The sequence below is a fragment of the Pogoniulus pusillus genome, chromosome 5, assembly GCF_015220805.1.
Source record: "Pogoniulus pusillus isolate bPogPus1 chromosome 5, bPogPus1.pri, whole genome shotgun sequence".
Lineage (NCBI taxonomy): Eukaryota > Metazoa > Chordata > Aves > Piciformes > Lybiidae > Pogoniulus > Pogoniulus pusillus.
The window spans coordinates 13,716,611-13,729,972 of record NC_087268.1 but is presented as its reverse complement, the minus strand read 5'-3'; the positions used below and the strand labels follow the sequence as shown (position 1 = coordinate 13,729,972).

Below are 13,362 nucleotides of genomic sequence, written 5' to 3'. Positions count from 1 at the left end.
TTGAGATGAGACTTCGCCAGTGCCAAGTACAGGGGCAGAATTACACTATTCCTGGTACAGGCCAAGATGCCATTGACCTTCAGTGCCACCTGGGCACACTGCTGGCTCATCTTCAGCTGACCAGCACTGCCAGGTCCCTCTCTGCCAGGCCACTCTCCAGCCACTCATCTCCCAGTCTGTAGTGCTGCATGGGGGTTATTATGACCCTGCACTTGGCCTTGTTAACCCTCATACTTGAGCCTGTCAACCCAGCTTGCCCAGGTCTCTCTGAAGTCTCTTCCTACCTTCCAGCAGATCAACACTCCCCCCCCCCCCCCAGCTTGGTCTGATCCATCAATTTATGGACAGTAGACTCAATCCCTTCATCCCAGTTATGGATAAAGGTGTTGAATAGAACTGGGGCCTCTACTGATCCCTGGGGGACACCACTGGTCACCAGACACCAGCTGGATGCTGCATTGTTCACAGCCACTCTCTGTGCCCAGTCATCAACTTAGAATAGAATCATAGAATCAGTCAGGGTTGGAAGGGACCACAAGGATCATCTAGTTCCTACCCCCCTGCCATGTCCAGGAACACTCTACCCTAGAGCAGGCTGCCCACAGCCTCATCCAGCCTGGCCTCAACCACCTCCCTGGGCAACCCAATCCAGGCTCTCACCACTCTCATGCTGAACAACTTCCTCCTTACGTCCAGTCTGAATCTCCTCACCTCCAGCTTTGCTCCATCCCCCCCAGTCCTGTCACTCCCTAATAACCTAAAAAGTCCCTCCCCAGCTGTTTTGTAGGCCCCCTTCAGATACTGGAAGGCCACAAGAAGGTCACCTGGGAGCCTTCTCTTTTGCAGACTGAACAGCCCCAACTCTTCCAGTCTGTCCTTGTAGGAGAAGTGCTGCAGCCCTTTGATCATCCTCGTGGCCCTTCTCTGGATGCTCTCCAGCATCTCCACATCCTTCCTGTAATGGGGGCTCCAGAACTGGATGCAGTACTCCAGGTGGGGTCTCAGCAGAGTGGAGTAGAGGAGAATCACTTCCCTTGACCTGCTGGCCGCACTTCTCCTGATGCAGCTCAGGCTCTGATTGGCTTTCTGGGCTGCAAGTGCACACTGCTGGCTCGTGTTGAGCTTCTTGTCCACCAGCACTGCCAAGCCCCCTTCCTCAGAGCTGCTCTCCAGCCAGTCACTGCCCAGTCTGGATTTGTGCTTGGGATTGCCTTGACCCGGATGCAGGACCTTGCATTTGGTCTTCAACTTGCTAGTGAAGCTATTCTTTAGCAATTCCTTCTCCTGAAGAAGTTGTAGGTAATGGTGTTGGTTATTCCTTACTGCCAAAGGTTCTTTCTGGTAGGGTTTAAAATGTTCCAGTTTTTGTTACCCCTAGAGCAGTCAAATCACTTTCCCTAAGAGAAAGAGAACAATCTTCAGTGTTCAACTGACATCCAGGCACAAATCTCACAGCCTCCTGCACAACTCTTTGGGCAAAGTGACTTCAGAAATGCTTATGGTTAGAAAATTTAATTTCTAGTCAGGAAGGAACTGACACATCCAGGAAAGTAGCAAAAGAGAAGCTTAGTACTGTAACTATAGAGATGTAAAAGAAAATTCTTGTGCTTTATTTCCAGATGTATTTTCTGAAGTCCTTGAAAGACTTTGTTTTTTTTCCAGGAGCTTCTGGATGTCCTGGTAACCGCAGGTCTTAATCATGCACTTTATCATTTGCCTTTGGCAAGAAAGCTCAATTCTTCCCTTTTGAATGTGGGACCTTTCCTTATTGCCTCAGGGAAGCGTTGCTGTAATGCATGTCACTTGAGGCTAATTCGACCTGCCACTTGGAAATTGCCCCTGGTGCAGATTGTAGCAGTGCACCATTATCTCGAGCTATTTTTCATCAGAAGCAGACTACATCTGTGCCATATGATCTGTATGGCCTGCCAGTTTATTTTAGTTGGGGGCTTTTTTTTAACCCATAAAACCGTGATTGGGTTGGCTTCCAGCTCTGCGATAAGAGCCTGTCTTCTGTGTCATACCAAAGGAGCCCCAGACCTCTCAAGATGTAGTCCTACAGAGACTTAAATTGATGGGTGCTGACTTGGCTCTGCTGCCCTTCATCCTGCTGTACGGTTCTGCAGCTTTCTTAGTTTTAACTCTCAACTTTAATGCCTGGATACTGAGCTTCATCTGCGAGTTGCTGTGTCTGAAAACACACAGAAAAGAAATTCTCGTTCAGGTGAAAACTGTCTGAACCAAACATTTATCCAGTCCTCGTTCAAGGATGGACTTGTGGACATGTAGTGAGCAGAGAAAAGAGATAAGGAGAGAGTGGGATTGTGGCAGATCCAATTAAAATCAGCTTACATTGTAGTGCAGTCATACTCTTAATGTTCTGGAAATAATAACCCAGTGGTTTCAGCAAGATATAGCTGTGAGCGTAGGGTACGATAGTTAAAGGACCTGTGGCTTTGGAATTTAGTTTCTCCATGGCTCTCTAAAATCTGCATTGTGGTACACATCAGAAACTCTGGAGGTCACTCACCTGAACATCCTCCAAAAGGGAAAATAATATGAAGGCTTGGTTAATTCTCTTACGAGATCTGGTTGCTCCATGTCATTAGAAGCAGATCAGTTGAGGGAGGAAAAAGCAAACACTGTTGTAAGCAGCAGGGAATTGTCCCCTTTGAAAGAGAACTCGAACTTCATTAACATTTCAGCCAGCTTTAAGTTAAAATGTGTGTCTGAAAATAATCTATAATGTATTTTGAGGGCCAGCGAGCATATCAAGGCTGTAGTTTTGTTTCTTTTGTGTGCAGCTTGTGAGGTGAATCTCCCATCTTCAAGCACAGCGTTACTGTGCCACATATGCTGGTGGTGAGAACACCCATCAGATTAACGTTTGGCCTCCTGCTGATTGTAGAAGGCCAGTCTGCCACACACCTTGTGGCTAGCTGGGGCAAACTGAAAGGGGCAGATGACTGCTGGACCCTAAATACTACATCTGCTTTGTATGCAAGCTGACTTGATTTAATGCTTGTTACCGTGAGAGATCCCGTTCCATTAGGCTGCCGTAGATATGCTTACACCAGAAAAGGTTTCGCCTCTTAAGTTTATGTAGGACAGGCACTTATAACATGCCAGCAGAGTGGCTTAATCTTCTTTCCCTGATCCCTGCACCACTGAATGTTGATACTTCACATTTTCTGTTCTACTGAGAGCAAGTATGATGCTAGGAAGGAGAAGAGTTTGGAAGTGAAGCCAGCAGCGCTGTTATGCAGGCAGCAACAAGAGGCAGACCATTCTGTTTCAGTGGGTTTCACAGATTTGAGGGGACGTGGAGGTGTACAGCATGCAGCCTGAAATCATGCTTTCTTTTCCTGTGAGACTTAGGTCAAGTCCACATGGACTAGATTTGTAGCTGTCTTCTGCAATTGGTTCTTTCGCTGCAAAGCCATTGGAAAAAAGCCCTTTTGTCGATGTATCATGCTTTTGGTAGGGCCTGTATTGGAGCTGCTGCCAACTGTTTTCAAAGGTTTTTGCTTCATGAGATCTTAAATATCATTTTTTTTCCTTTTAGGGAACTAGAGGACTTGACACATCCTTTACATCCTGCATTTACTCTGACCACAGTCTCTGCCTGCTCTCACAAGCGGAGCTCAGTCCTGCTTCCCTTCCTGTTGATTCCCAGTCAGCTCCATGGTAAGTTTTCATTATCTCTGGACTTGTTGCCACAAGGTAAAATTCTGGCAGACTCTCTCTAAAATCCATTAGCACTGGGCATTGAGAGCAGAGTACTTCATGTCCATCAAAGACTGTTCAGTTGTATTCCAGGCTTACTGCAAGGAAAGGAAGATAGTGTTGAAATTAGCATTGGAGCATAGATTGTTATAGGAATAAAATGTGGGAAAAAAATATGTGACAGAATTAAATCCATCAGTTCTAATAAAGGAGGTGGAAGAAAGCAAAGAAATATTGGACCCTTAAATCCCATTAACCAGGCCAGAGAGAGAATGTGTGAAAAGGGAGCTGCACTGTATCTTTTTTTCATTGTTTGATGAAATAATCTTTTTCACCCTTTAAGTGGTGTGTTTAAAAATCCTGGTATTTCTGAAACAAAGAGAATACACAGCCACTGAGGGAGCTGGTTTTTATACCTTCCTTTTCTGAGTATTGTCCTTCAGTACGATGCAGAGCCATTTCTTTGTTCTCACAAGCTAGCAGTTAAATTGTATGTAAATGTATGCAAATTAGATGCTGTCTAATAAAGAGAATCATTAGATGGAAGAAATATTTAGGTGGGGGGGGGGGGGGGGGGATGTGGAAGAAAGGAAAGAAAGCAGGTGTATTTTCCAATATAAAAACCTAAGATTGCAAAAGCCTCTCAAACTTTGGGTGAGGGCTTTTTATAAAGCCATTAAAATATTTTCTACAAGATTTGCCCTCTTCTGAGACATTTCTTCTTCTTCTTCTTTTCATTTTAATGTATCTGTATGTACACTTCTGTGATCTGAAAACTCACACTGGCTGTGCTCTACATACACACGTGAATAGATATGTAAATGTTCACAAATATGTTTTCCTTTCAGTGGCATAGCTCTGAATTTACACACACCTACCTTGCATTAGGCTGTGGGGTTTTTTTGTTTGTTTCTGGAGCACATAGAGGTGGAATCTCCACGTGGTATGTTTTGTTTTCCTGGATTGATTTACTCATCATATGCTCTGACTGCATTAGTTCTTCTCACTAAATCATCTTCCTCCATTTTGCCAAGCCACTCCTTAATTTTTAAAGCTTTTATTTTTTTTTCCCATCCCATTTTATTTATTCACTTAATCTCAGTGCCAGGTATGATTCCATTCTTCCCTTTACATTTTCTACCAAGTAATGCCTTCTGAGGTATGGACCTGACTTAAGCCTGAAGCAGCAGTGACCTTTCTAAACACGAAGCCACTGTTTTGCTGTTGAGTGTCAGAGCGCTAAGATGCTAGGGATGTGAAGCTTTGTGTCATCAAAAGCTGGAGATTCCACACCTGTACTCTGCACTGGTTAGACCACACCTTGAGTACTGTGTTCAGTTCTGGGCCCCCCAGTTTAGGAGGGACATTGAGATGCTTGAGCGTGTCCAGAGAAGGGCAACGAGGCTGGTGAGAGGCCTTGAGCACAGCCCTACGAGGAGAGGCTGAGGGAGCTGGGATTGGTTAGCCTGGAGAAGAGGAGGCTCAGGGGTGACCTTATTGCTGTCTACAACTACCTGAGGGGTGGTTGTAGCCGGGGGGAGGTTGCTGTCTTCTCTCAGGTGGCCAGCGCCAGAACGAGAGGACACAGCCTCAGGCTGTGCCAGGGGAGATTTAGGCTGGAGGTGAGGAGAAAGTTCTTCACTGAGAGAGTCATTGGACACTGGAATGGGCTGCCCGGGGAGGTGGTGGAGTCGTCGTCCCTGGAGCTGTTCAAGGCAAGATTGGACGTGGCACTTGGTGCCATGGTCTAGCCTTGAGCTCTGTGGTAAAGGGTTGGACTTGATGATCTGTGAGGTCTCTTCCAACCTTGATGATACTGTGATACTGTGATACGTGATGAACCTTATGTTCTTGCCACTTCTGAGGAGATAAAATTTAAGACGTTAATCTTTCTACTGTAGAATCTGTAGTCCCACTCTTTCAGCTCTTCTCTTTGGGTGGCTACATAGATGATATGTCCCAATTGTTTTGAAGTCTTTGTTTTGTTTTGTTTCTGATGGTCACTTACTGTGCTTCAGCCGAATAGCTGTACACAGGCTGGCACATTTTTTCCTGTTGCAGTTTTGCAAGTCTGGAATTCTAAAGACATATACATGTATGTGTATAAAATGTATGTATATAAAAATAATGTTGTTTAAATATTTACATAGAAAGCCAAGAGATTGGCTTCCTTCCCAGAATTACTGGAACTACCTTCCCCAGGAACATTTGGACTTGGGGAAAAAAAACTCAGCAGCAACACTTCTCTTTTGAAACTGAACTTGTGAAATGAGTGACTAGCTCAGCACCCGTTGCTGTTCGAATGGAGTGATGGAGAGGCCTCTGGCATGAGCAATACATTTCCAGTTAGTTATGCTAAGATTCTCTTTTGTTGCTCTTTCCCCTCATTGCCTTACTGTGTTAGCATTTATAAGAGAAACTCTAGCTCAGTGGGGATACTTTTGTTCTAGGACAGGTTCATGCAATTTGTTGCATCTGGGTTGTGCACGGTCCAGAGACAGTCTGGGTAGATGCAGGGCAAGTGAACTGGTCACACAGACAAACTGATGCCATGGTTGCCCACTGCCCCAACTGTACTGGCTGGGCAGCCAGCAGAAAAGCCCTAACATATAGTAGTCTACAACTACCTGAAGGGAGGCTGTAGCCAGGTGGGGGTTGGTCTCTTTTCCTAGGCAACCAGCAACAGAACAAGGGGACACAGTCTCAAGTTGTGTTAGGAGAGGTCTAGGCTGGATGCTAGGAGGAAGTTCTTCCCAGACAGAGTGATTTGCCATTGGAATGGGCTGCCCAGGGAGGTGGTGGAGTTGCTGTCCCTGGAGGTGTTGAAGAAGAGCTTGGCTGAGGCACTTAGTGCCATGGTCTAGTTGATTAGACAAGGCTGGGTGCTAGGTTGGACTGGATAATCTTGGAGGTGTCTTTCAACCTGGTTGATTCTGTGATTCTATATGCCTGCTATCTAGGGGGAAATGTGGCCTGGGTCATTGTAGGGAGGCGGTGAATGGATGGCAGTGAATGTTCCAGATGCTCTTGAAGGCATAATATATTACTTCAGGTGAAAATGGCTCTCTACGGAATGAAGGGAAACTCTGAGCTGTAATCTAAAGATGCTAGAGAGAGATGAGTTTAATAAAGTGAGCAGAAATAAGGTGTTTAGTAGTTGCTATGAAGGATGGGGTCATGTTAATAAATTGAACGTGTTAGTAGTTTGCCCACCCACTCGAGGCACTGCTGTCCTAGGCTCTCTGGCATTGAACGTCCTAGGAGAACTGAGTCACTAGTAATGCTTACATTTAACACCAGTGTTTTCAGAGTTTGTGATCTGGCTAGGTGTAGCTGCATTGAGAGGTTGTTCTTAATCCTGAAACCCTGACTGAGAGATTTGCTCTGGAGAGGAACAGGCTAGCAGTCAAACAAAATAGCTTTGTCTCTCTCATTATTGAACAGGATACAAAACAAACATTCAAGAGTGATGCTCGAATTGGGGAAGAGTGATACAGGCATAGGGCAGGAATCTGATTAGTTCCATGTTCTTTCTGCTTCCTGTGGTCTGGAGTAATTGTTTAGGGTAGGAGAGGATTCAGTGCTTATGTACTTCTGAGGATATGCATCTTCCTACGTATCCCATCTTAACAATAGTGTTACTACAGCTTTCTTACCTTTGGAGGTATCCTATGAGGATACATGCATTAAAAGACATGAGGCTTCTGTATCCTGTGCTAACAAGTCCAAATGCAGCACTGTACACAGATGTGGGAATCAGACAGTGCTCCATCTGATCAGGAACTGTCCTGTTAAATGCCTTCAGCTGCAGCAGAAGGAAGCACAAGAAATCCTGGGTTGTAGTAATGGAATAACCAATATTTTTCACTAGTGTTCTTGAAAGTGAATAGGAATTTTTTTTACTTGAATGTCTCAGGAGCTTCTGCATCTTAAAGAGGGAAAAAAAAAAGTTTTAAGAAATAAAATATGCTGCAGCAAACCAATCCTAGAGCTAAAGAACAGGCATTGGGACTAGCAGCTTTTGCTATTACCTACTGCTTATTATTGTTATTATTATTATTTCTTTTTAATTATGCAAAGTGCTAATCAGTTTGATTATGCACAGTGCTAATCAGGTTAATTATGCAAAGTGCTAATCAGTTATTCTCCAAGCACACGAGGAGAGCAGAGGTGCTGGCAGTGAATGGTGGTTCTAGATGGGGGTAGTCACGGCAGTCATTCCTTGTTAAAAGAGGAGTAGGTGAGATGGCAGGGGGCTTTGCTTCCATTAAAAAGTAAATAAATAAAAAATATCATTAAAAGAAGGAAAGAAGAAGAAAGCAAGCCATAAGGGTGCTAGTTCTGGTGGAGTAATGTCTTCTTTCACAGCAAGGCAGACTTTTTTTCCAAGCCATCTCATGCTGTTTGATAATTTCTCTAGGACTTTGAGTACACTGATTTGGGCAAATACAGTGCAGAGGAGTCTCGTAATGGGTGGAGTACAAGTTATCAGGATGAATAACAAGACAGTAAAAACTAGGGGAGTTTGCTCAATCTAATGTAAAAACACCTTTTAAGCACTGGTAAGTAACACTGATAATGTAACATAAATGTCTGTTGATCCTATGCTTGTATGGTGCTGCAAAATGTGTTTCTTTCAGCCTTTCCAGACTGTAAGAACATAGGGTGCCTTATCAGTACGTTAGGCTGTGTTTCCTTTTCCTCTCTAGTGCTAAGTTGTAAAGTAGAATTTTGTGTTCCTGTGAAACAGGATGTTTCCAGTAAGCCTTGTTTTTCTAACAATTACTGAGGATTCAGTGTGTCTCTCAACTGTTCTGTCTAGTATCTAACCGTGATTCTTTATTCTTGATTGTATTTCAGTGTCACTCAGTAGAGAGGATGACATACTCAGAGCAGAGGGCTACTTGCTTGTAAAGGTCTTGAGCAAAGGATATTAAGAGATTTTTTGAAGTCACTGAAACAAAAGCCTGGTCCTGTATAAGACCATCAGTGCTAGAACTTTACTGCACTGACAGTGTGTCTCGGTCCAGAGGAGAGAGGATAAAAATGTCTCTGTCCAGAGGGGAGAGATTTGTTCTTATATATCCTTGCCTTGTGAAATTAAGGCATGAGTGGGGCCAAATATCAAAAGTGAGACTATTTGTTAAAGGATAAAGTGAACAGAACACAGTAAGAGAGAAGGGGAAAGAGGGGAAAAACTGAGAAAGAGGAGAAGAGCAGGAAAAGGATTATATTACCACACCCCACACTCCCCCAAGATGTTTTCTTTGGCTGCAGGAGGTTTCAGGATGTGTACTGCCGCTTTGGCTTGGAGGAGGTCTTCCTGGGTTCATCTTTGTATTACCATTGGCCAGAGGAAGGGAGAGAGAGTCTCCAAAGTCCAAGTCCTTTTCAGTTTGTGTTGCCCAGGGATGTTTCCAGTGAATGATGTCTTCAGTAGAGTTCATCTTCCTACAGCAGGCAAAATTTAGGGCACGGCATGGGTGGTGGTGGTGGTGAGAGGGTTCATGGGCTGCCATTTCTGGGCTAGATGCCCATGGTGGTATTTCCTCTCACACACTCACCCTCTCGCTCACTTAAGCTGGTATAGACCCAGTGTGTTTTATTCCATTTTTCATGGCTTCCCCTGTAGTCACATTAATGTGTCAGTGACAGCCAGGTGTGTTACCAGGGAGCAGAGCTGACCCATCAGGCAGGTTGTTTACAGCAACTGTTGTGCTTTCTGGGAGTCCTCGTGTCTACAGGGGTCCAGCACCAGCAGTGGGCTTTCTCCCCTCACTTCTAGACACATCCCTTAACGTTCAGGCAAACCACCTGAGCAGCTGTTGTCTAGGGGGAGCAAAGGTGATTTTTATCTTTGTTTAGATGTACAAGAGAGACAAGATTTAGTCTCTCACACAATGACAGAGAGATTCCTTGAGAAATTAGTTGTTGAAGGTGCTTACATATGAGAAGTTGTGACAAATTTCTCAAGTATTTTTAAGGTAGGAAGTAAAAGAAAATATCAGGAAATTATGGCTTAAACCAGAGTCTGGAAATGAGTAGTATTAGTGTACTGGATTTGTGACTACACCACAAGACACTGACCCTCAAAAGAAGTGTATTCCTAGAGGTGTGGTCACAAATAGTCATCTGTTCTTGCAGATTCATTCTGGTGTTACAAACTCAGACATACCAATGCTCTACCATCGAGTTTAATGCCTTTAATCTGGAGAAGGGGCAGAACATGTGATAGGAATTCTAAGCAAGAGGGAGGTACACCAGACACCAGTGTCCTGAGGCTTCAAATGCCTTCTGTCTGGTCAGAGTCCTCTGAAGTTAATGCGCAGCTTCCTGTAACTGCTGGTGAATCAGGTAACTGTTCTCTCTAGGTTCTGATGCGAAAGAACTTCAGGTTTGCCTCAAACCTGAATTTGGCTTGAAGTAGTCTATGCCACAACCAGACTACTTCCATAGATTTATTAATGTGCATTCATTTATTATCAGTGGCTCCAGTGCCAGTTTGCTCTTTCAGTGCACTCAGCAATAGAACAAGGGGACACAGTCTCAAGTTGTGCCAGGGTAGGTATAGGCTGGATATTAGGAAGAAGTTCTTCACAGAGAGAGTGATTGGCATTGGAATGGGCTGCCCAGGGAGGTGGTGGAGGCACCGTCCCTGGGGGTCTTCAAGAAAAGCCTGGCTGAGGCACTTAGTGCCATGGTCTAGTTGATTGGTTAGGGCTGGGTGCTAGGTTGGACTGGATGATCTTGGAGGTCTCTTCCAACCTGGTTGATTCTATGATTCTATCTTTCATCAGCTTTTTGTTGAGGCAACATAGGCGAGTGGCCTCCCAAAACAGAGGGAAGGCTCCAGCTTCTCCCTGTGATCCCTTGGCATCACCCAGGAAGCACATGCTTCCTTAGGTTGCTGTACTGACAGAAAACCAGCAGATGTGCACATTCTGGATTATTTTTCTATCTTTTGAAGGGTGGGCCTATTGTACCAGAAAGGAATTAGTTTGAAAGATGCTTAAGGTATGTTCTTTGCTGTCATCCACATATTTTCAAGTAGAAGTTTAATCACGTCAAAGGAAGCTCCCAAAGTTTTCCTGTTCCTATGAGGATTTTCCCATGTAAAAGCTGCTTTAGAGTCAGAGGAACCATGAAAGGTTAATAGCATAAAACCACACACATTAATATTTGCATGTTAGAAAGGTACGTTTACCTGAGGCATTATCATGACCACTGTGGAATTCCACCATCTCTGATGGCTTCCCTTCTGATGAAATGGAGAGCTGAAAAACCAGTAAACTGAATCAGGAAACTTGCTGTGCTTTAATTTTTTGATGGTAAAGTATGGAGTGTGATACAGACCTAACAGAGTGGGGAGCAGTTTGTAAGGCCAGTGGATTGTTTGCAAAATGCTTTGTTATCTCTGGATTAAAGGGGTTATGTAAGTACTATGCACTATGAGGAGTTGACCTCATTGCTGTCTACAACTACCTGAAGGGAGGCTGTAGCCAGGTGGGGGTTGGTCTCTTCTGCCAGGCAACCAGCAACAGAACAAGGAGACACAGGCTCAAGTTGTGCTGGGGGAGGTCTAGGCTGGATGTTAGGAAGAAGTTCTTCACAGAGAGAGTGATTGGCCTTGGAATGGGCTGCCCAGGGAGGTGGTGGAGTCACTGTCCCTGGAGGTGTTCAAGAGTAGACTGGCTGAGGCACCTAGTGCCATGGTCTATTCGACTGGCTAGGGCTGGGTGCTAGGTTGGCCTGGATGACCTTGGAGTTCTCTTCCAACCTGATTGATTCTATGATACTGTGTTCTTAAGAAGCATCAACAAATCTTGTGATATTGCGTAAATTAGTACCAGTTTGCACATAGCTGTTTTGTGTATTTCTCAAAAGGGATCAAAATGTGTAGAGAAAACTCAGTTTCCTTGATGTTAGGCTAATGGACTAGAAACAAATGAAGATGTAAGCCCCAACAAATAAATCCGTGCCTCTTGCTTTGAGAAGCAGGTCTCAAATGAACAGAGACATCGTTTGCTTGTGCGGTAGAAAGTGATTCAAGACTCCTTTTACATCTTCTTGAGAACCTGCTGCAGGCAGACTGCTGCTTAGCTCTGCAGATGCTGAGTCTGCTTGCTGTCATTCACAAAACTGGGAGCTGGTGAGGAATTAGTAGCAAACAGACTTTAAATGTTTAGCCTGACCTTTTAAAGTTACTGACCTGCATTCAGGTTACAAATCCACAGCAATTTTCTCTCGAGCTGCAAAGTCTCTAAATGTTAAATCAGACTAGCAGACCTGCTTCTCTGCTTGCTTCTGCCCAGCTGCCATAACTGGAGTAAAGGAACAAGACTATCTAAACACATCCATATCTTACTATGACACAAGTACTTGGAAGGAGCCCCACTGACATAAACTAACACAAAGTGACATTTTCTTTTAAAAAGTTGTTTTGAGTGTCTTCTCCCATTGATCTTCTGCAAGGCAGATAAATAAACACTGTGTGTGGTGCAGCTGGACTGAGTATTTTTGTTCCTACAAGTGTTTATACATTCTCTGGTGGCTGTTTGTATTGCTGTTTGTTGACTGTAAATTCCAGGCCTGTGTGTTTGTAATGTATGCATTTACAGGAGCGGTGCAGTTCTGGGAGTATGGTCAAGGTAGTGCTTTTTATGCACACAACCAGATGAATAGTGGATGGGTTTTGGTTGGTTTGTTTCTTTCTTTTTTTTTTTTTTTTTGTCCCTTTCCTCTCCTTCCAGAGTGGTGAATTCACCTTTGTGCTCTCAGTGAAAGAGGGTTGCAGTGGCAGGAGCTGTAGTTAAGCTGGACCTTCTTTGCTCAGATTAGTGCAGGTAGGCATGTGAGGAAAGTCATGTAGAATTCATGTGATGCAAATCAAGTTAGTTTAGCTTTTCATCTAATTAACAAACAGCTCTATTGGGCTCTCAGATTGTTTGGTGATGATCAACATAAAATGGTTTAGATTGGAAGGCACCCCAGAGAGAATCTACTCCAACCTCCCTATCATGGGCAGAGATGCCTCCCAGCTAAACTTTGTTGCTCAGTGCCTCATTCAACATGTCGTTGAACACCCCAGGATGTGGGGGTGCCCACCCCAGGGAGGAGGCATCCAAAATCTCTCTGGGTATCTTATTCTAACTTAAGAACTTCATCCCAAGATCCAGTCTAAACCTACTGTCCCTCAGCTTAAAACCGTTTCCCTTTGTCCTAAAGAACTTCATCCTAAGGTCCAGTCTAAACCTACTGTCCCTCAGCTTAAAACTGTTTCCCTTTGTCCTAAAGAACTTCATCCTAAGATCCAGTCTAAACCTGCTGTCCCTCAGCTTAAAACCGTTTCCCTTTGTCCTAAAGAACTTCATCCTAAGATCCAGTCTAAACTTACTGTTCCCTCAGCTTAAAACCGTTTCCCTTTGTCCTATTGCTAGACCCTTATGAAAAGTCCCTCTCCAGGGGTAGAACCTGTAGGTTCTCTTCAGATATTGGAAGGCAGATGTAAATTCCTCCTCTCCATAGTCTTCTCTTCTCCAGGCTGAACAACCCCAGCTCCCTCAGCCTATCCTCATAGCAGAGGCGCTCCAGCCCTTAGTCATCTTTGTGTGCCTTCTCTGGACTTGCTGCAACAGT

The 13,362-nt window shown here is 44.3% G+C and overlaps 1 long non-coding RNA gene across 3 annotated transcripts in view; it reads left to right on the top strand.

Annotated features, from left to right (window-relative positions):
- LOC135175328 (uncharacterized) overlaps positions 1-13,362 on the top strand; it is a 509,262-nt gene that overhangs the window by 135,379 nt on the left and 360,521 nt on the right. For all 3 annotated transcript variants that reach the window (XR_010302327.1, XR_010302328.1, XR_010302329.1), the window contains exon 3: positions 3,566-3,687. This is a non-coding gene — a long non-coding RNA (uncharacterized LOC135175328). The remainder of the gene's footprint in view (positions 1-3,565; positions 3,688-13,362) is intronic.